This window comes from Stegodyphus dumicola, chromosome 9 (genome assembly GCF_044657685.1).
Source record: "Stegodyphus dumicola isolate Sdum_Otavi_A_Nest chromosome 9, ASM4465768v1".
NCBI lineage: Eukaryota > Metazoa > Arthropoda > Arachnida > Araneae > Eresidae > Stegodyphus > Stegodyphus dumicola.
This window is the reverse complement of record NC_140776.1, coordinates 131274660-131296975: the sequence shown is the minus strand read 5'-3', so window position 1 is coordinate 131296975 and position 22316 is coordinate 131274660. Positions and strand designations below refer to the sequence as shown.

General features: G+C 32.1%; 1 long non-coding RNA gene across 1 annotated transcript; it reads right to left on the bottom strand.

Moving 5' to 3' along the window:
• Positions 1-1705: 1705 nt before the first annotated feature.
• LOC146995486 (uncharacterized) lies at positions 1706-18778 on the bottom strand. The gene is made up of 3 exons (XR_015043225.1): positions 18657-18778; positions 6651-6910; positions 1706-2759 (listed from the first exon to the last, which is right to left on the bottom strand). It is a non-coding gene; the product is annotated as an uncharacterized LOC146995486 (long non-coding RNA).
• Between the last annotated feature and the right edge of the window lie 3538 nt (positions 18779-22316).

The following is a 22316-nucleotide window of genomic DNA, read 5'->3' as shown; positions in this document are numbered from 1 at the left end:
TTCCTTTTTTCTTGCCATCAAAATATATCGCTGATTTGCTGTATAGAACTGAAACATAAGGAACTATTATCATTATCGTATCTTCAGTACACCTAGTAGTTTTCGATTTGCTGACCGGTAGAAAAAATATCTCTTCATTAAGTTTGATCATAGTCTTAATGACCTTATCAAAGTTTCATATAATTGTTTCAGACAGTTAAGTATTAAGTCATACAATTATCTGGAACACATTTTGAGCAAATTATGATATTCAGCAAATATGACGATATTTTCCTAAAAATTGATTAAAAGGTGTAAACCTTTTTTTTTTTTTTTTTTTTTTTTTTTTTTTTGGCAGGAGGAGGACATCCGAAGAGTTATTTGCCTTAAACTTTAAATTGGGATCTATGTGCAGCTTAAAAACAAGTCCCCTTTATCTGAGAGAGAAAATACAGGAACATTTCTAGATAACCTGCAGAAAAATTCTGGAAACAATTTTAAAATGTAGAAATTGTACAAAAGGCTATACGACTGCAAAAATGAATTATTGCTCTATCCGAATTTTTATATTTGCGTGTAACAGTACTTTGGAACAGACAGTATCCTGACATGCATCTTTTCTGAAATCTGTAGATAGTAGTTAAACGTCAGAGCAAGAGGATTGGACCGAACTGCATTACCCAAGGTCGGTAGACAAAAAAGGCTATGCTTTTCCTGACGCTCATGGTTCAGTGACATTACTTGACTTACACAAGTGGGAGAAATGAAGACACAAATAAAGTAGAGAATAGTTGCTTTTGAACAGGCTATGAATTAGTGATGTCACACTCAAAGATTTCTGGACGAAAAGAGCAAACCTTGTAAATACAGTCATCTTGGTACTATCTAGCTTATTGCAAAGTGCTCGAAAATTGTTATCTGCGTAAAGAAAGGAATGTCTTTCTGAGAAGTGCTTAAGGGAATACCTTCCTGACGTCTGTTTAAGGGAAAATTACCAGTATTCACTTTTGGAAATTTGTTAGTATTCAGATAGCCGTTTGTTGGGATTTAAACCCAGGTAGAACTGTCAGTGTTTAGCAGTTCTATTGTTCTGCTACTGGTGGGCAAGCTCATATCAGAAGAAAAAAGATCTAAACTGTAGCCGAGAACACAAGGATTTCAGCAAATAGCAAAGCTCTTGTTTGTTGCTAAACGCGGCGTTAAGATTCAGTTTAAATGCTAATTTTTTAGGTATTTGTATAGAAAAGGAACTTTAAGTACTTCTAATCACATCTTGGAATGGGATCATTATACTTGTGAATGTATTTGGGTAATAGGAAGCTCTGTTAAATAAATGCACGCCTGCCTCTGCATGCACTGATGGAAAGCAAAGTGACTGCCGACGTGCGCGATGAAGTCTTAAAACTGCACTTAACGTTCTTAAGTGATTGCTTTTGTGTCTGACTGTTTTGTGTTTATGGACGTTAATACATGTCCGTACAAAGATAAACTTATAAAGGTGTTTCTCGAAAGCGAGGATATTCGCAGAATAAAACGGCTACTAGAAAATGAAATTCTGTGTTTAAATCCGACAGACATTCTCTGCGATGCGTTAGAAATAGCATGCATGAAACTTGTATCCTTTAACAATTCGTAATGACTTAGAAACTCTTTAACGGCTAAATAACTCACAGCTAGAAAAATGAGTTCATACTTTTAATTTCAAACATAAAATCTTAAGATTTGCATTAGGAGTATTCATGAACACTTACTATCATTACATTCAAAATACTACGTTATTGCATTCAAAATCTTATACAAATTCATTGCATTCAAAATCTTATACAAGTTCATTGCATTCAAAACTCAATTCAAAATTTATTCACTCGTTATTCAGTTACATGAATATGAATTTTGCATCTAAATTTCGTGTGCTTTTTAAATTTGTTCTTGATTAAGAGATTATTCATACAAGTGATTTTTAAATTTATTCTTGATTAAGACATTATTCATACAGGTGTTATTTGCTGTGTATCCAAATTTAACTTTCCATTCACAAAAGGAACTCCAAGGAATAATTGTAGACATAAAATTGGACACTAAGTTGGTTAACAGAAATGGTATGCTTAATGTATTTCAAAATTGCGAGAGAGGGTAAGTTGAAAATCATAAAACGCTAATGTTTTTGTGTCGGAACGCGCTGCTACTGAAGCTTTAAGATCTGCGTTAACGTTCGAGGCTTCCTTTAAGGTGTTTATACAACATCTTCGTTAATTTTTCCAGCTAATTAGTACTGATTTTGTCTTTGTGACTCTTAATTGATCTTAATCTCCAACTAGTAAGGACTAATTATACTATATAAATATTTTAATTGGTTCGGGAAAGCTCTTTTCTTTTTTTCCTTAAGCAGTAAAATGGGACTACTCAGGCCAGAAGCACGCTGTTGTCAGGATGTAGGCATTGCTAGGATAAAATTACTATTTCGAAATTTGCGTCTAAGTACATCTGAACGGAGAGTTCTTTCCGTGTACCAGGGAATCTCTAAAAATGGAGCAATTACTGTTGAAGAAGCTTCCTTCTTAGCAAGCTGCCTTTGAAGCTGAGCGATTATTAGCTCCTGGTCTGTTAAAATATTATGGATATAGGATTGTAAATTCTTTTATTTGGTTTAGTCTATTGAGTTTAGTTTATTTCCCTCTTCTTGTAGACTTCTAAGGCAAGGATGTTGTCTGTGATTTTCTTAACATCGTCAAGTCTTGTTACAGCAAAAGGACTGACTTCAGGATTGTAAGAAGCAATATCTAGAGATAACAGACGTTAAAGATGAAAAGGTTTATTTTGATAGAGAAGCTGTTTTCCAGTACATTCATCACCTTGAAAAATATTTAGAGTTTTAAGTTTCAAGATAATTTAAATAACGTTAAACCGTTATACAAATTCAAAAGCAGATATACATATGAATTCTAGTATAACACAGTACAAACAAGAAAATTTGAATAACATATTAAATATACAAATATAAATCGCAGAATCCATTAAACAGAAGGAATAAGGAAGCAATACAATAATATTTTATGATCAAAGATTTATATTATTCTTAGCAAGTAATTCTTGGAAAAATTACTTTAATGCTGTTCTTTCCGTGTACAGTATCTCCTCGCTGGGCAATTATTTAACAAGCAAAGACACATAGTTATGAAATTTTAGAGAGCTTATATAGTTCCAGGGAAGGGTTCATTTACAAATTTTATTAAGTATGGTATTAAACTGTTGGAAGTTAAAAATAAATAAAATACAGAAATCGAAAGTGAACGGAGGACTAATTTGGATTGATGTTATGGAAGATAATATTCATTATAATTGAAATGAAGCATGTGAGTGCATGAAGCTATCAAAGTGGTTAAAATGTTTTGTAGACTGCAGTACAACAAGCGCAATTCATATATTATAAATATATTTATAAATGTCATATAATACTTAATATAATAAATTATAAAAGTCATATAACATTTAATATTTATAAATGTCATGGAGGAAGAAGGCGAGACCCTAACCGCTTGGAACTGTATTCCTATGGAAAGTACTATTAAGAGCAGTAACTGACGAATTGAACAATACATATTATTTTCAAACACATAATCTGCGATAAGTTATCTTCGCTGATGCGCGATGAAGAACTATATGTTAAGCATTTAAATATAGTTGTTAGGCATTTAAAAATAATGCGAAAGCGTAGCTGTTAGGCTATTTGGCAAGATACAAAATACATTTCCACTCACTTTTAAGAACATGTCTCGGTACTAAAGTGTAAAAAAGCACATCGGGTAAGTTTTAGCATTGTTCAGCATTGAAGTTTTACACTGATGCTTTAAAGTTGATAACGTGCTAAATTTGCTAACGTTCTGTCATAACAAATATAATATTTCTTTTTTACATAAGGCTTAACTAATCCACAATCGGTTAATATGCTCCATGTTAACCTAGAGTTAACTATATGCTCTTAAGTACGAAGCGTCTCCAGAAATTACAATCGATAAAAAGTGATTTCCAGCATTTATAAAAACATTACTTATTCATTTGTCATTCACCAGACACAAGTGTAGAAACGAGGCTTCGTAATAATCTAGCCATAAAATTTAGTTTAAAGTATTAAATGAAAATCAATTAGTGAAGAACTTGCTAACTTGTGATTACTTGGCGCAAACAGTGGCAAAAAACTTCGGCAATGACAAATGAATCTTTTTATATAATGCAGTGTTCATTTAAATAAATAATCCATGTCTATAAAAATATTCAGAAAAAATTTTTACTTTCTGGACTATTCAATTGTAAATAAAGCTTCAGACCCTGCTTCTGCAGTTATCGATATAAGAAACATTTCAGCTGCACTCTTACATTGCTCCAATTATCATTTCTCTGTCTCTAATGCAGGATCGATTACAACTGGGAAGGGAAATGGAGTATCATAGCATAGCTGGCGAAATTTGTGTTTCAAAATCTCTACGTTCGAGACAATATAAAATTGCTAAGTATTCTTTACAAACATTAAAAAAAAGAAAAAAAAGAAAAAAAAAAGAAAAAAAAAGATATATTCAGTATCGAATAGTTTGAAGTTTTGCTAATCATGAAGTTATAAAACTGAAGGACGTTCCTCAGAAGTGTTAAGGAAATAAATTTCTATGAAACTCCCTTCCATTAAAGTGAGAAGAATAACTACTTCATGCTTCTAAACGGAAAAGAAAACTTTGCAGACTAGGAAGTTTTGCTTCGAAGGTTTAAAATGACAGAAAGTACACAGTGTATGTGTCTAATGTAGGGCAAGTTTTCACTGTGATAGTTATATCTACGATTTGATAGCAATCAATAAAACCTTTTTTTAGAAAAATACTAGCAAAAAAGATATAAATACATCCTCTAAAGAAAGCATAAGGAATAAAGGTCAAAACCATTAAATATCATGTATGTGTCCCACTTACGTTATGCTAGTAATATAAAAATCATAAGCCGGTGACATTTCAACTGTGCTCATATGAATGCAGTTTTTCGTATACAGTTCTTTTCGTGCAACAAGTCTACGTTGTTTATTTTCTGAGATCATAATTAGAAATACTTATGTGTGTTTGATATTTCTGAACCAGTCATACGCACTACAGTGCAACGAAACTTTAGTAAAAAAATGACAAAATTGCACTATTTAATTATTAAATTATTATATATTATTAAATTTTCTATTTAAGTAATTAAAAAGAAATTTTGAATATGAAATGTTTCACAAAACAGAACATTATATCTGTCATGACTCAGGATTTCAAACAAACTGAAACTCACAAAACTTATAGGTCAAAATCAAATGGGAGTTCCGACTTGAGTAAGTTTATATTTCGTTCGAATATATATTCGTGAATGAAATATAAACTTCCTCATACTTGATGAAAAATATCAAGTCAAGTAAAAATTGCAACTTGCGTAAGTTCACATCTTGCTCATTCCATGTAAGCAGAATTTTCCGCTTTATAAGGTATTTCTCCCGCCTTCCTAGCATGCTTTCGTGGTGTGGTGTTCTGCACGCTGGGCGCGTATTCCAGAAGTCCGTGGTTCGATTCCCAGCAAAGGTGTTGCTCATTTTCCATCTCTCCTGCTCGAAATATCTAATAGCTCTACGACGTTATTATCAGGAACGAGTGTGTCATGTAACGAATTTCTCCTTCATTAACTCACGTCGTCGAGATGTAAATGACAGCACGTCTGGCTAGTAATCAAAAGCTCTACAGTATGAATCCTGGTCATTATTGACGTTTTGCACGCTTCTCGCTCAGAAAATTCTAAATCTCTCTACAAATGGCACACGAACAAAAATGTGGTGGAGATAACTCTGGATTTACTGATAAGGCCCCCTAATCCAAAGTCACTTTGAAGTTTCGAGGAGAATGTAAGGAATTTATCCGTCCTTAGGGTCGGCATTCGTATTATTATTGGAAATATACCAATTTAATAGTTGGGATCTCCGTAGTTCGAATCCCAGGGAGAGCACTGTTGTTTTTTATGTTTCTATATCGAAATAAAACTATTAATTCTACAACCAAAGGAAACTAAACGAAACTGTGTAGTGCTGATAAGTGGGTTAATTATATGAATAGAAAAAATTACATCTCTTACTAAGAAGAACTGTCGTAGCTCACATATTGTTCAGTTCATGTGTAGCTCACATATTGTTCAGTTGTGTAGCTCACATATGTTCAGATGCTTCAGTTCTTAAGAACGAAATTAATACTGATCTACAGTAATAATATATAGATATGGACCAAACCGCTCTTTTACAGGATAGGGTCAGAACCGTTCGTTCATTGAACTGAATCTGTTCTTTTTTATGGCTCATCGCTCACTAACAATAAACTTGATGGAAAACATCTGGTATTAGGAGTGAATCGAGCGGTTGTCGAAGGTGGAACGAAGAGCCGAAAGAATTGAACAAGCACTGGCATCGGGAACGATTAGCAAGGTAAGACAAACAGCGAAAAGAATAGAACAAGCAATGGAATCGGAAGAATTGACTCAAACGCTAAATCTGTGAACATTTTGTTAATGTACTTAATGATATTTCCTAAAATCTCTTTTCTACGTAGAATTAACAACAAAATCCTGTAATAAAAAAAAACTTCAAACAGTTGAGAAATGATAAAAATTAAACTCACTTTTAAGATGGGAGGATAAACAGTCTTTTTTCCCCATAAATCGGAATACACACTTTCCTAGAACGATTCCATAAGAGCTTTCGACTTGTGATCTCTAAAAGAACTCCGCTTATTTTCCGCGAATCAGGCGTTCGCTCGCTTGATAAACTGAAGTAGTTCATGGATGAACAGCACATCTGTACTCCCGGCATGCTTCCAACAAGAGCTTTTAGTGAACTGTAGAAGGGCTACCACTCTCTTTTCTGGAATCAGTATTCGCTCTGTAAAAAATTGGTTCTTTGAATCAGTTCTAAAATGAATCATTCAACTCTAATATTTTAAGTTATTAACAGCAAGAAAGAAAATTAATTAGATATCCATTTTATATTTTTGAATCTGGTAAACGTTAGAGGAACTGGTACTGTTTTTAGGGATGGCAGTAAGCTGAAAGATGAAATCTTAAATCATCTTTTGTGGTATTTTTATGTAGTCTCATTTCAGTAACATTTTAAATTTATGGACGACCTTCAAATCAAAACGTGCAGATACGATATTACAGAGAGAAAATAGTACCGTGTTTTTAAAATATAATGTTATTTCCGAAAGCATTTATATCAGTAATATATTATGAAGCATTCTGCTGAAAGTATGGTGTTGGTGTTTGACAGAAGATATTTTTCTGCAATTTTACGCTTCCGCGAAATAAGGCATGAGTACTTTTTTCCACGTCATTGCATCCATATATATGATAGTTTAGGTATTGATGGTGTTATGATCGTATTTAACAATGCTTTGAAACTAGTAGTAAGTTTCCAGATTCATATATTCGTCCAAATTCAAAATAATTACACGTTGCAAAGGTTTATGTAGGTGGATTTCCAAAGCTCTAAGAATGCTGATAAAAATTCAACACTTGCGCCACAATTTCACAGAAAAACAATTCAAAACAAAACAAAGCGAAATTTATGAAGTAAAATATTTTGAGGCTAGTAAAATATAAAATAAAAGTTCATAAAGACAAGGCTTTTTATTTTTTATTTTCCTGAAAATTGAAAAAAACAATATAGTGTTTGACGAATTTTCAAAATTTATAGTGGATTCATTCTGTTAGAATTATGATTTTTAAACTTTGAATGCAAACTTGATTTTCAGTTAATGGTTATATGATCAGTATTTATGTTCTGATATCCATAGTACACCAAAGCAATTAAAATTGTAGCTGGTTCAAAAAAAAACTTTTCTTTATTATTACGTACGATATCCTCTAATGATAGCATAATAACTTTTTGCTTTGTTTTTTTTTACCCTTGAATTATCTGTTTAATATTGATCATTTTATTTTATCGAACTAAAAATGTATAAAAGGTGTTAATGCTTTTGTAAATTGAATAGGCTTAACTATATGTCAACTAGAGTAAATAATTAATTAAAAAATATTTTCATAGTGACATAGATAAGTACTTTAGCACTACCAACAAATTTTGAACAAAGTAGATACAGAATTTTCTTAAAACAATGTTGTAAATATTTTTACTACATCAAATATAAAAATTATTGTTAGGTGCATACGGGCTTGTACTGGATTGAATACACACAGAACTGATGAGAGTTTGATGAAATTAATTTTGCCAAAAGGAGTTTTCAATTAAGGAACTCTTCGCACAGAAGTATCCTTACAGCTGTTCTCAGTATGATAGAGCACAATCAGTAGTCATCAATCAAATTACTAGGAGCATTTGAACAAATACTCTCAACATTCTGAAACAAGCAGTGAACTAAACTAAAAATTGATGCTCTCCTCGGCCTTATACAGCTTTCTCCCTTCCGACGAGAAATTTTCAGTACCTTCGATTTCTCGGATCAACTGGAAGGCACACACAGTTAAAGTTTCATAGGGATCGGACCAAAATGAAGCCATAAGTTTGGCAACGTTTGAAGATTCTCCTCCAAACTTATCTCCAAAGACATCACCAGTTTGGCGAGAGCAGCAATTTACGTTAATGTTAAATGGATTAACCCCTGGAACCCTGTTTTTCCGGCGACGCTTGGCCCTTGTGAGGTCTTTCATGCCACATTATACAATAGATACTACAATTTCCATATCATTTCACTAAAATTATTCACATATACAGAAAGTTCATAACACTATGTGGGAATTTATTTCATTTCACTAACAGCTTGGTTAAAGCAACTTTCCTTTCAATCTCGTTTTCGCCCACGCTTTGAGGTAAGAATGCTAATTAGCTATCGTGCGTGTGTTCAAACGAGGTAGAAGGAAGTGCTTTTTAAGGGAAGTTCCTGGAAGGTAATTTTGGAGCGTGTTATGCCTGCTTGAAGGCCACGTTGCTATTTTGAATTACTAGCTATTTGATTCTGTGGCGTTGACTGCTTCTAGACATTGAGGTTATTTCTGCCGGCTTCTATGAGTCACAGCCTTTGTGATCCGTTGGTTGAAATTTGTTACATTTTGTTTTAAGTTCAACGTTACCTGTTTTAATTAAGCCAGAAGTGTGGGATTTTTGCACGCCCAAATGGAGCCATCTGTGCAACTACACTTGATTGAATAAAGGGTTGTTTACAGTCTTCTTCTGACATTTCGGTTGTACTAAAGAGCTGATGATAATTTCTCATGCAGTCTTTTAGAACTCGTTAGTTTATGCTACCCAAGAGAAAAAAATCTATAACTGTGTTAATAACACATTTGTCATTGATTTCATAAAATGCGCAACAAAATGGAATCATCAGTATGTAGTTTTAAGGGTTATAGGAAAAAGCCCACAGGAAAAAAGCCCACAGGAATAATGCTCACAGGTAAAAGTGCTCACATTAAAAAAGCCCACAGAGAAATATGCCCACATAGAAAAATACTCACAAGGAAAAATGATCACTTAGAAATATGCTCACACAGAAAAAAGCTCACATAGATATATGCTCATATGGAAATAAGCCCACTGATAAATAAAGAACGTAGAAATATCCTTACATTAATCAATCGATTTGAACATCGTACTCCTACTTGAATTTTTTTTTAAATTATTTAATCATTTGAAAAAAATTATTGGACAAATGCTCATATTAACCTTTTCAGGGACGGTATATAAAAGTGTCAAAAACTATAGTTAAAATTTTGCATGTGCTGTAATATTTTATAGCACTCACCCCTGTACGACTTTTTCCCCTTGTAACTGCCAATAGTTTAATTTTGTTTTTTATTTACTCTAATTTTGCATGCTTTTGATGTGTGTATAGAGAAATTGATGTTTGAAGGTAGCTATTTAAGTTTGGAGCCAAAAAAGTTCTTAAAGACCACAGTTTCCAATTAAAGTCTGGAATCATTATGAAGCAGCCATCGAAAAATCTCCTAAAACCATAAATTATTGCGAAAGCTTTGATAAAATACTAAATTCATTATTTAATTGTAGCCATCCTAGTATGTGGTTTTTCTTTGAGGGACTGAAAAAAGATTTAGCCTGTCAACGTTTATTACTAGCTATTGTAAATACAGGGCGTACTGAAATAAAAAAAGAAACTATGAAAACTTACATTTGGTAATCGCGAATCATTTAAGAAACTATGATGAAATCGACGGTAAAATTAGATATTTACAGATATTAGCTAATATTCAGTAAGATTGTAGAAACATTAAGTATTTTGGAAACAGGAGATGTGAAAAATGAGCAAAGCCTTCGGCGGGAATCGAAGCACTGACCTAGGCATGCTAGGAAGGCGGAAGAAGTACCTTATGTACTCTCACCTTTTAAAGGGCGACTGGTGTTTTTAGAGGATACAATCGCCAAATTCTGGGTGAGGAGAATCATCATCCAAAACCCTTTTAGTTCGGACGCCACTATAGAGACATTAGGTATTTTGGAAACAGGAGATGTGAAAAATGAGCAAAGCCTCCTCCGGAAATCGAACCACGTACCTCTGGAATACGCGCCCAGCGTGCAGACCACCACACCACGAAGGCATGCTAAGAAGGCGGGAAAAATACCTTATAAGTTTATGTGAAATATGCATGATTTATATAAAATAAGGTATTTTACGTAATTTAAATAAAATAATTATTTCTATTTGCTTATTCTTCTAAATGTTCATATTATAAAATGTGTAACATATACTTACTATTATTTTTATTTTTAACAATTAAAATTGTAATAATTTTTCGCTGTATATTCTGTTTATTTTTCTTCCTTCCTCCTCTCTTTTTTCCTAATTCAAAACGGCCCATTTGTTAATGTTATATAGCAACTAAATCTACACATAAGTTATACAATTTTTGATGTGTATATATATATATATATGTAATATGATCTTAAATTCACTTAGTGCGAAATCAGTGACAATCAATGATAATGATTACTTGCATTTAATTTAATTACTTGCTTTTAATGACTTTCTTTTTACGATTGAAATTTTGTTATACATGATTTAATTCAAGTCCCCGTTAAACATTTTTAACAATTTACATTCAAGTTACTTTAAAACATTTTTCGAAATTGAACTTGTATGGATTCACTCTTTTAAGATAATTCTACTAAAATTAATCTTAGAAGATAATATATTCAATATTCTTTAGTAAATAAATCATAGTGTTTTTGGTAATTTAAATAATTTTCTTTGAAAAATTCAAGTAGGTGTACGATATTCAAATCGATTAATTATTGTTTGATTAATGTAAAGATATTTCTACGTATTTTATTTATTACTGATCTTATTTCCATGTGAGCATATATCTATGCGAGCTTTTATCTTTGTGAGCATATTTCTAAGCGAGCATTTTTCCATGTGAGCTTTTTCCTATGTGGGCATACTTCTGTATGGGCTTTTTTCCTGTAAACATTTATACCTGTGAGCATTATTCTGTGAGCATTTTTCTGTAGGCATTTTTCCGGTCACCAGTTTTAAGGTATTTATTTATTTTTAATGCTCAAAATCTAAATATGTTTATATTAATGTCCAGCAGGTGTTGAATATATATATATATATATTAAAATGTATTTTAAAAGCATTAAATTAAAAATTAATACTTGGCGTAACTTGCATTTCTCTGTAAACTGACATAAAAGAGAACAGGGCAAAAATAAATCTCATCTTTCTCATCAAACTCATTAAAGAGGTGTAATTGCTAGGGAAGCTTAAACTATAATAATAAAAGATATTTAAGGATGTAACGCCTAGAATATGCTCAATTTAGAAACCGCTGCATGCATGTATCTCTGTATCCACACTACGCCTAGAAAAGATTCAAAGTATCTTGGAAACAACGACAGGAAAGCAGAGTCAGGAGAAAATTCTTCCTTGGTAAGCATATTCTGAGAAATTCCTTCCTCTTATCAGTCTTTCCATCATCATGAACACGAGGGGGAGGGTGGAATCTCTGACACCTGGAGACCCACCGCACCGCAGTACCCCAACAAGAGAAGGTCCACTTCCGAATTCATTCACCGCGAAGACACAGTTCCCAGGGAATATAATGGAAAATGCAAACTCATAAGAGAATTTGAATTGCCTTCGCTTCTTCCTCTTCAGACAAAAGGTACTCTCGATTATATCTCGCGTTGCGTCTCGGTCCGAGAAAGTAGGTACTTCCAGAGACGAGAAGAGAAGAGTTGGTTCATCCTTTCTCTTATGCAAAGTTCTCTTATATGTTTCCATTATGTTCAAAGCATGGAGAAAATGTTGGAAGAAAAGTATTCGAATGCAAAGTGTTCTGTTCCAGTAAAGAGCTTTCTAAAGGTTACAATATTGCAAGTCGTAAGATATTCGTCTTCTCCCCGCCCCCCAAAATCAGTTTATGTCTTTTTACAGAAGAGTTATTTATGCAGTGCATTATCTCTTCTACTTCTGGTAGTTTATCGAGTTTGTTGTTATGTTTGCTGGAATAGGTTACGAAATTATGCTATTTAAAAACCAAATTTAGCATTTTTTATGGATTAAATTGTGAACTGCTTTAATGGATTACATATGACTGCTTTTAAATAAACAGATCTATCGATGTTAATATGACTGACTGTCGCGTAATAATGCAAATCTTTTATCATAAGCTTTTGCCTGCCAAAAACATAAGATCAGCACTGATAATGAATGATATTATTATTTTCCAGCACTTTTGCGTAATAAATCATTTATTTCAATGTTTGCTTTAGTGGAAATAATTTTTTTCTTAAATTATATAATAGAGAAATTAATTTATGTATCATTATTTATAATTAATTACAAATAGTAATTCTTAGGAATTCCTAATTTATTCTGAATTTCCCGTAGAACAACCATATAATTTTTGAAATAATTAAAATTAAAAATATTTTTTCTGTAATTATTTAATGATATCGTAAACTTAAATTTATTAATATGCAGTAAAAATGAATTGTTTAATAATAGAATACAGATGACTGTATATATATATATATATATATATAATGAAGAGAAAATAATTAAATCAAAATCAGATCACGAGAAATGAGCTACTTTCCAATAGGAATAATAATTCCTAATAATATACATCGCCTTAATTTGAAATTTCTCAACTTTGGTTTATATATGCCTTCTACAGAAAGATGCCAGATAAAGAAAAAGAAACTGCACGAAAATTTTCCCTATACATACACACACATATATATATATATATATATATATTACATATCCCTATACACATATATATATATATTACATATCCCTATACAATATATACATATATATATCCCTATACATATATATATATATATATATATATATATATCACAACGGAATAGGAAACTAAAAAAAGACAAACTTCTCTAAGTAAGTCTGGTAAATATGAGGGAAACAAACTAAAATAATAATATCATTATAATAAGCAATTGGACTTTAAGAATAATACTTCAAGAACAAAAGCAATTGAGATAATGCGATCTCTACTTCCCAAATTTCAAACTTCCTTGACAAATACTGTGATTGAAATATGTATCTGTAGGTTGATGTTTTAAATACGTCCTAGGGAGAAAGAATCTTCTGTAAGAAATATGTTTCCTTCTGTAAGAAATATAAAAGAATACTTAATAGAATACTGTTTTTGTTTTATATAAAAAGCAAGTTGAGATTATAGAGAATTGTATTTTATCTGTAATACTTTAATAAGTCATTACGAAAAATATCATGTAATTTTTTTATTTATTACGTTCGCTTTTGTCTTGTTTAATTAAGTATTAAAACTTGTAAGGTATATTTATTTTTCTAAAACATTTAATTCGGAAAATTGTTTTTCATTTGCTTATCAGATTACTTACATTTAAAATTGTTTTAATTCTAATTTTGATTTATGAATGTTATTAAATAGTTTTATTGTAATTTTATTTTTTGTGTTTTCATTGATTTTAATTAAATAATTAGTTCTTAAAGTTTTTAATTTGCTGTAGGAAAGACTTCATTAGTGAAAATGTAAGTATGAGTATACACGTTCCTAGATGGGACACAGTATGTTGTATGTAGTCTTAAAAGGAGGACTATACCTAGAATGGAACTTTTAAATAAAACCCACATACGATCTAAAGACAGATAAATTATTTTTAATTACAAACATTAATTTAACAACAATTTTAAAAATATTGAAAATATTGTTCTGTTCCTAACTTCCAGTTAATAAAATAACTAACTCTAACTTGACGATAAACAGCAAAATGCCGCAGTATTGGTGATGGCATTTATAGTCAACACCTGCTAACTTGCTTTCTGCTGTGTTTGAACTACTCTCATGTCCATAAATTAAGGATAATGCAAAATCAGGCAAAAGAAGACTTAAGAGCAAAACAAATTTGACTTATTTGTAAAGTTTATTTATTAAACAAAAGGTAAAGAGCAAAAAAAGATGCTATATGTTTGATATTATTAAAAAAATTAGCGATTTTTTCTCCCTGGAGCAAATTACAAAAAAAAAAAAAAAAAAAAAAAAAAAAAAAAAAAAAAAAAAACTATTTACAAAAAAACAATATTACATGGTTGGTATGATTTTTAATACATTGTATGTCTCCCAGACGGTGCAATACAGTCCGTACAACGCCTAGGTATGCTGAGTATCAAATTATTGATCTTATCTTGGGGATATTACACCACTCAAAAAGCAATGCTCTCCGAAGTTCCGGTAGACATGTAGGAGAAGGTTGACGGGCTGCAACTCGTCGGCCAAACATGTCCCACACGTGCTCTACTGGATTCAAGTCCGGTGATAATGCTGGCCAGTCCATACGGGTGATATCCCCCGATTGAAGGCATTCGCTTACGATGTTTGCACGGTGAGGAAGGGCGTTGTCATCCATAAACACAAATTGTGCGCCTATGGCGCCCCGAAACGAACGTACATGTTGTTCCAGAATGACGTCCCTATAGATCTGGCTTGTCATGGTTCAATTTGAACATGCAGGTCAGTTCTACAACCCAGAATAATTCCACCCCAAACGAGCAATTCTGCGCCACCGTAACGGTGTCGTTCAATGATGTTTTCTTGGTGGCAACGGGTACCTGGAGCTCTCCATATGAAAGTCCGGCGAAAATCAGACTGCAAGCTAAACCTGGACTCGTCGGAAAACATCACACAAGCCCACTGTTGTAGTGTCCACTATGCATGCTCTTTACTCCAGGCTAACTGCAGGCGACAGTGAGTTGCAGTAAGTGGAACGCATCTGACAGGTCTACGAGCATATAGACCAATCTGTCCTAAGCGTCTGTACACGGTCTGGCTTGAAATTGTAGTACCAGTGGCTGAAGAGAGCTGACGAGACAGGTCTGAGGCTGTACTCCGCCTGTTTCTTTTGGCAGTAACTGCCAAATACCGGTCCTCATTCGGCGTTGTAACTGTGGGGCGACCTGTGCTGTAACGTCTACTCACATTACCATTATCTTGGAATCTTTGCCAAAGCCTGGAAATGATACTCTAATACTGATATTAATAGGATACTCTGGGCAATTCCAAGTTCGTCTGATACTTCCAGTTTGGTACGCCCACATTCCAGACTGCCGATAATTCTACTACGTAAAAAATCATCCAAATGCGTCCTTTGTGTCATAACTATTCGGTTATTGCACTGAAATGCATATAAAGCGTCTGCGAACAATTTTACTTCTTTGCCTGTATTCCTTATATATCACTCTCTTACACTCTCGTCATTGTGACGTACCATCGGTGTCATCTGGTTACTTCCTGAAATTTGCATATGATTCTTGAAGATATGTGTAGTGGTTTTACAGGTGATATATTTATTTGAGAGTTCGGTTTCCGCGTTACTCCGAATTATCCTTAATTTATGGACATGAGTGTATTTGAGCAATTCTAACGCGTTATTATTATTCTAACGTATTATTACGTACAAAAGCTAGGGGGTATGTATCATATGTTGTACATCAGGAACAAGACACTACAATCAGAATTTTTTAAGTATTAAGCAAGATTGAAGTAATTAATTTAATCTTAGTTTTTAATCACACAATACATACAATTCTTGAATTAAAGATGAAGATTAAGTTTTAGGTACATTTTAGTAGTATTATTACAATAACATTATTTTTTATTTTCGTTAAATGCCTTGAAACAATTTCTAGTAGGTATAAAGCATAGAACATCTTGCTGTCTGTACATTGTACATTTGTTAAGGCCAAGCACTTCTCATTCCTGCCCCCACTTTGATGAGTCCTATCCCCAACCGTTTCAGGCATGTGCCTAGCTTCTTTGTTAAGAGATGCTTGATGTGGAATGCAAGTCGTAACTCTGCGTTTCGGAGAGGGCTCATCATTTTCATCTTCGGCTAGTGAAGGAGTGGCTTCTTTAATAAGCCATGGATGAGTGTACTTGCAATACTGAGTTCTAAACGCAAAATAGTCCAGAATGTCCTTCTTAGGTCCTCCTAATTCTGTCATACTATTTCTGTACGCGAGACATGCACACGACATGGTAAAGTCGATCATATGTAGAATGACTCGTACTGTCCATTTTTTGGTTCGGTGCTTCATTCTGCAGAAACTAACGGTATGGTCCAGATGATCCATCCCGCCGATGCAATCGTTGTAATTTTTTACAATGTGAGGACAATCAACCTCTAGGTGTGACTTGTCCTTTTTCACCACCTTTCGCATTTTGTGATGGGAGGTTTCCCATGCGCACTGGACATCAGCAAAACACCTTTATAGTCGAACCATTTCACAAGGGAAATTTTTTGATCCACCTTCACAACTTGATATATTGACCCTCAGCCTTCTCGTCTCATTTCTGAATTTGACTTTAGTTGTCAAATATTTCACTGAAAAAAAATACTTATTAAATAAAAGGTCATAAGGGAAAATTGGGTAAAAATGGAAAGCAAACACCTCAACTAAAGATTTTAACTCAAGAAATACTTCTATCAATCTTCAAATCCTACATTTACGCTCAAGTCTCTTATTTTGGACAGTCCAGTCTTATATTTTTCCAATTGGCAAACCAGGCAATGTTTGTACCAGAAATATATAGGAAATGCGTATGCTTTCATTTCAGCTATGCTAGAGTAAATCCATAAGGAATGTCTGGAATTATCTTCGCTGTTCTTTTCCTGAGTTACATTTATTTTAAAATCCGGAATACATAACTTTTCCATATCCTCTAATTAGTTAGAATTTAAGCTGATTTATCATGATTTTGCTTAGAATTTTGGTGGTATTTCAAATTTAATCAGGTCTCCCAGTCATTCCCCCACTGAGTAAGAATTTGATTTTTTTTACCATTTGTTTTCTGTTAATTTGCAAAAATATCGAAATGATATGTCTAAATTCGTTTGATTGGTTTTTATTTTACGGCAATGTTCCTTATTGAATTTTGTTCTACTGTTCTTTGGCATTTTATCCACTGTAGTATCATTTGCATTTCATTCTTATGGCTTTTGCATATTTCGCTTTCTGCTTGAATAATGGTTAATTTTGTTTTACACGCTTTTAGAGTTAACTTTGCTTGCCATAATAGATGTGCAAACTTAGTTAGATGTACGCGCCTAGCATGCAGACCACTATAAGAAGGCACGCTAAGAAGGTGGGAGAAATACCTTATACACTCATTGCTACTAATACTTTTTTTTTGTCTTTTTAACTTTATTATTAAGAAACATTTTCTTCGCATTTACGCCATACACAATTCAACAGAAAATTAACAAATATTTTAAAAATAACACAGCAGTATTTAGAATTTTCGATGCAGCATTAAGTTCTGGCATATATTCTTCTGTTTTTGTTTTGTTTTGTTTTTCCCCCTCAGTTCTTCATATCAATGTTCAGTTTTCTCACTAAGATGGCTTTACAAAACTTTTTGTGTTTTTTTATTATTAACATTTCCCCTGTTTGCTTTATTTATGGAGCTTACGCCTCATAAAATTGGATTCAACAGTAAAATTGCAAAATATTTGAAAACAGCATATCTCTAGAATATCCGGTAGACAATCTTGCTCGCTCTACATTAAAATGCTTTTTTTTTCTTAACGTTTTGCCACTGTTCGCTATTAAATCAATGAGCTTGATAATAAAAATTTGTTAATTTGCAAAATATGAAATTGGTAATAAAAAAATTGAAATTCAAAATTCGGGTTTCCAGATGCCCATGTTCTGGTGGAAGACTAAGTTATTCAAAATTTAATATCCCTAGGTACCGTTGTGTTTTTCACAATGCGAGAAACTTACATGCATTCATGCAAATTCCTGATTTCTTAATTTCTTTAAATATAATGTAATGCGATAATATTTGGGGTAACAATTTAAACAATTTATAGTGATTCAACTCAAAATGACGTTTTGAGATTAATATACCATTCGGGACTAGGGACTAGCGTTTCTTTTGGGCTAATTAGAAACATTCTTAGCTTTGTGGTATGTTATATTTTATTACATGAAAATACAGTTTTTATCAAAACACCAGTGCCGTATTTGACGCATAAATTTTCAAAACACAGATAAATTATTCTTGCCTCAGTGTTCCTTTTATAATATATAACCTTTCTAGAACTTTAATATTCATCATACTCCCAAACCATTACTTACGTTGGTTGCTTGACAGTTTTCTGAATATGCCTTTTCTGAAAGATATTTTCTGACCACCTACAAACACACTGTAGTGTTTCATCGTTAACAGAGAAGATCAGTTCATCACAAAATAGTACCTGAAGAAAATTGATCACATTTCTCTCACATTTTAAATAATAAAAATATTCATGCTTACTTGAAAAAAATTTAAATAAGACTAAAAATAAAGGAGAAAAAAGGAATTTCAATAATAACCAATCAGCTATAGTAAAATATCAATGAATATTTTTTGTAATATATCTTTCTTTAAAATTTTTGACCTAAATATATCTGCTTTTAGTTATAGTAGACTAATTTCAGCCCTTTCTCTAGGTTTACAAGCTTATCATCTTTTATCAAGTAACGTTGTTCTTGATAAGTAGCATTGTTAAGTATTTATATCGTTACTGAGTAATGCTATTCTGTTCACTGTTTCAGTTATTATTTCCAAGATAACAGAAGTTAATTTTTTTTTTAAGTCAGCTGAAAGCATAACGAAAGAATATCCTCAATCTGACTAACACTGAATTTTTAAGCAACTTTTCTTTGACTAACCTATTTTCTTTTCAAGATTTCGAAAAACTGCAATTTTTTAAGAAGAAAGATCCCCTTTTTTGTATAAGGTATACAAGAAAAATTAGAAATGAATAAGAGTGAAAATAATAAATAAAAACTTTTAAATAAAATTTCACTAAAATAATAACTTAGAAAAACGTAAATGAAATAGACTTTATCACAACTTCAAATAAAATAAAAATCATTTGTAAACAATAAAATTAGAATTAAAAACTGTGACAAGTAGAATGTTATATTAAAAACCACAAGTGACGATATTCGACTATTATAAAATATTATAACGATTAACTAAATGTTGACATTACTCAATTAAGAAATATAACAAGAAAATGTTAATTATAAAAGAATTTTTTATTCAAATTTAAAATAACGTTAAGCATACAATTTACGAAATACTTTATATCCAAATTTGATCTATTTTGCTTCAAATTTGATAGTTCTTTGCTTGAATCTAATAGTTTGTCCATGTTTGTGGTTTGGAAGCTTTAATTAACGGTAATAATATATAAGTATATAATGACAAAATTATTATTAAATATGTCAATGAAGTAGATCGATGGTGAAATACATCAAACAGAGTTGAATGTATGCCTTTTGATTCTGATGCAACAGGTTATCGGAGAATAGTCTATCGGAAAATGCCCGTATATCTTAAAGACATTTTGGAATTTTGTACGCTATCCTTACCAAGAATCATCAAATTCGCTGAAAATCAAGTTTTTCTCTCACATTGAACAAATTCAACATTGCATAGCTTTCTTTAATGTTCAGAATTATTATCTCATCTTTAAGCTGACATATTGATTACCCTTCTTAAAAGGATGCAGAAACTTAATGATCGGTGAATATATATCAAAGGCCATTTTGATCATCTTGTAACTTGATGAGTATTTGATGACTCCCGAAAGTTACATAAAACATGTTCCCAAGGATTTCAAGCCTGCCCCGCCAAAACCAGTTATTGAACCAAATGGAGGATTATTTCATTGATAAAATGTTTTCGCTTAGGAAAAAATTAAATTTTGGTTTCAGATGTTTAAATGAAACGAAGCTAGAATTATTTTTATATGCTAAGACAAATGGCGACGTCTCACTTTTGAAATGTGAGTTTTGAGTAAATCAGATCAGGCCTTAATGTAAATTGGAAAGATAATAAATAATATTTCAAAAGACGAACATGATTTAATTTTAAAATTTAAGTTTAATCGATTACGACAAAATTCAGGAGGACTATCTAAGGACAGTATGCATTCTGGGTAGAGTGTATAAGGAAAATGGGTTTATGTTACACATAGGAAAAAATAAGAAACCATTCTGGTTGTTGAGATTCGAACCTGAACAAAACTAGTCGTGTTTGGGGGCTTTTCTTCATATTCGGCGACTTTTGTAGCTTTAAAATTAAAGTTTTGGTGGATGAGAATCGTAAGCAAAGAAGCACTGAGAATTTGAATCAAAAGTTAATGCTGAAAACCTTGAATAAAAATTTAATACTTTTTGAAACATTGTAAGACACGTTTCCCTCCACTACCGTGTGCCTTCGTAGTGTAATTGGAAATTACGTCCAGTAAGCAATCCGAAAGACCGGAGTTCGAATCCCGGAAAGGGCACTGCATATTGCTCACGTCTTTTCTCCGAAATAAACCTAATGTCTCTACAATTGGAGCCGAAATTAAAGCTTTGTGGACGATTAATTTCCTTAATACAGGTGGAGTCCATAAGTTAGTTTCATCCTCCTCATCGCATGCTTTTGCTTGTATTTGTAAAGCACGTCCGGCTAGCAATCAGAGGCCTTAGTTCCCGGCGAGGCTACTGCCCGTTTTCACGTCTTTCCTCAGAAATAAAACTAACAACTCTACAGTATTAAAGATTAAATCAAAGTCTTTCAGGCTACAGGCAATTAAAGTAATTTAGTTGTAAATCACTATTTTTTTGTGAATAATGAATACCGAAAATTAAAATAGTTAGCAATTTTGATTTAAAGATGTAACAAAAAATATCAAGGACTCGATTTATTTATATCTACCATGCTAATTAAAAATCGAAAATCGTGTCTAGGAAATTCCTTTGAACTTTAATCATTTTTATTTAATTAAAATATCGTCAAGAAGTTAGGTAGGAATACTTTGGAATTTTGTTTTCAGAATCCTGGAATCATAGCTATCGAAACAAAATTAAACGACCTTCTTAATGTCAGCATTTTCTATTTAATATTTCGATTGCCGACTAATTTAATATTTCGAATATAATTTAATATTTCGATTGCCGTCTATGAGAATTCGATGAAAAGAGCTTACTGTTGCTTAAATAGAATTACTATAATTTCAATAAACTGTGAAAAAATTTCAGAAGAAATTATTGAGGAATTCCGCACCCACAAATAGGCAAAGTAAAGAATATTTAAATTGACATAGACTTTACATAGTATTGTATCTATTCCCAGTGTGATTAAGATATGTTAATTTTCTTTAGACAACAGAAATATCCTGCTAATTTTTTTAATTTTGTTTTCGGCAATATACTCTGGCCTTTTTTAGAAACGTTTCTTACGTATGTCATTGACATTCTAAATTCATATAATGTTACCTACATAAAATCTAGGCCAGTCTAATTATGTTTCAGTATCTTTCTGCTCGATGTAAAGCATAATTAAATCTAATTTTATTTTACTTCGGTGCATGTCTTGTTCGTAAACTCTAAATGTATAATTTATTTAAAAATTAAAAGAAATCATAACTGCTTTGCGTTTACTGATTAAAATGTTTTGATACATGTAAATTAACTGACAAAAGTATTAAAACATGCATAAAAATTTAAAAATTGGAATTTTGCCTTTTTGCATGACAGATGAATTTATTAAATTTATGTTTTCTTTGAAGTCTTCTAAAGTCTAGGGCTCCTCTGCTACTTGTCACGATCGGATTGCACATAATATTTGTTGATATGGATTAACTACGTTCACGCAATTGGAATGCTAGTAAATTATGAGTCTTACTAAATTAAGGCATTTTCCCTTTTTCAGGTTCCAAATCTCCAAAATAAAGTGAATAATTTATCTTTTAAGAA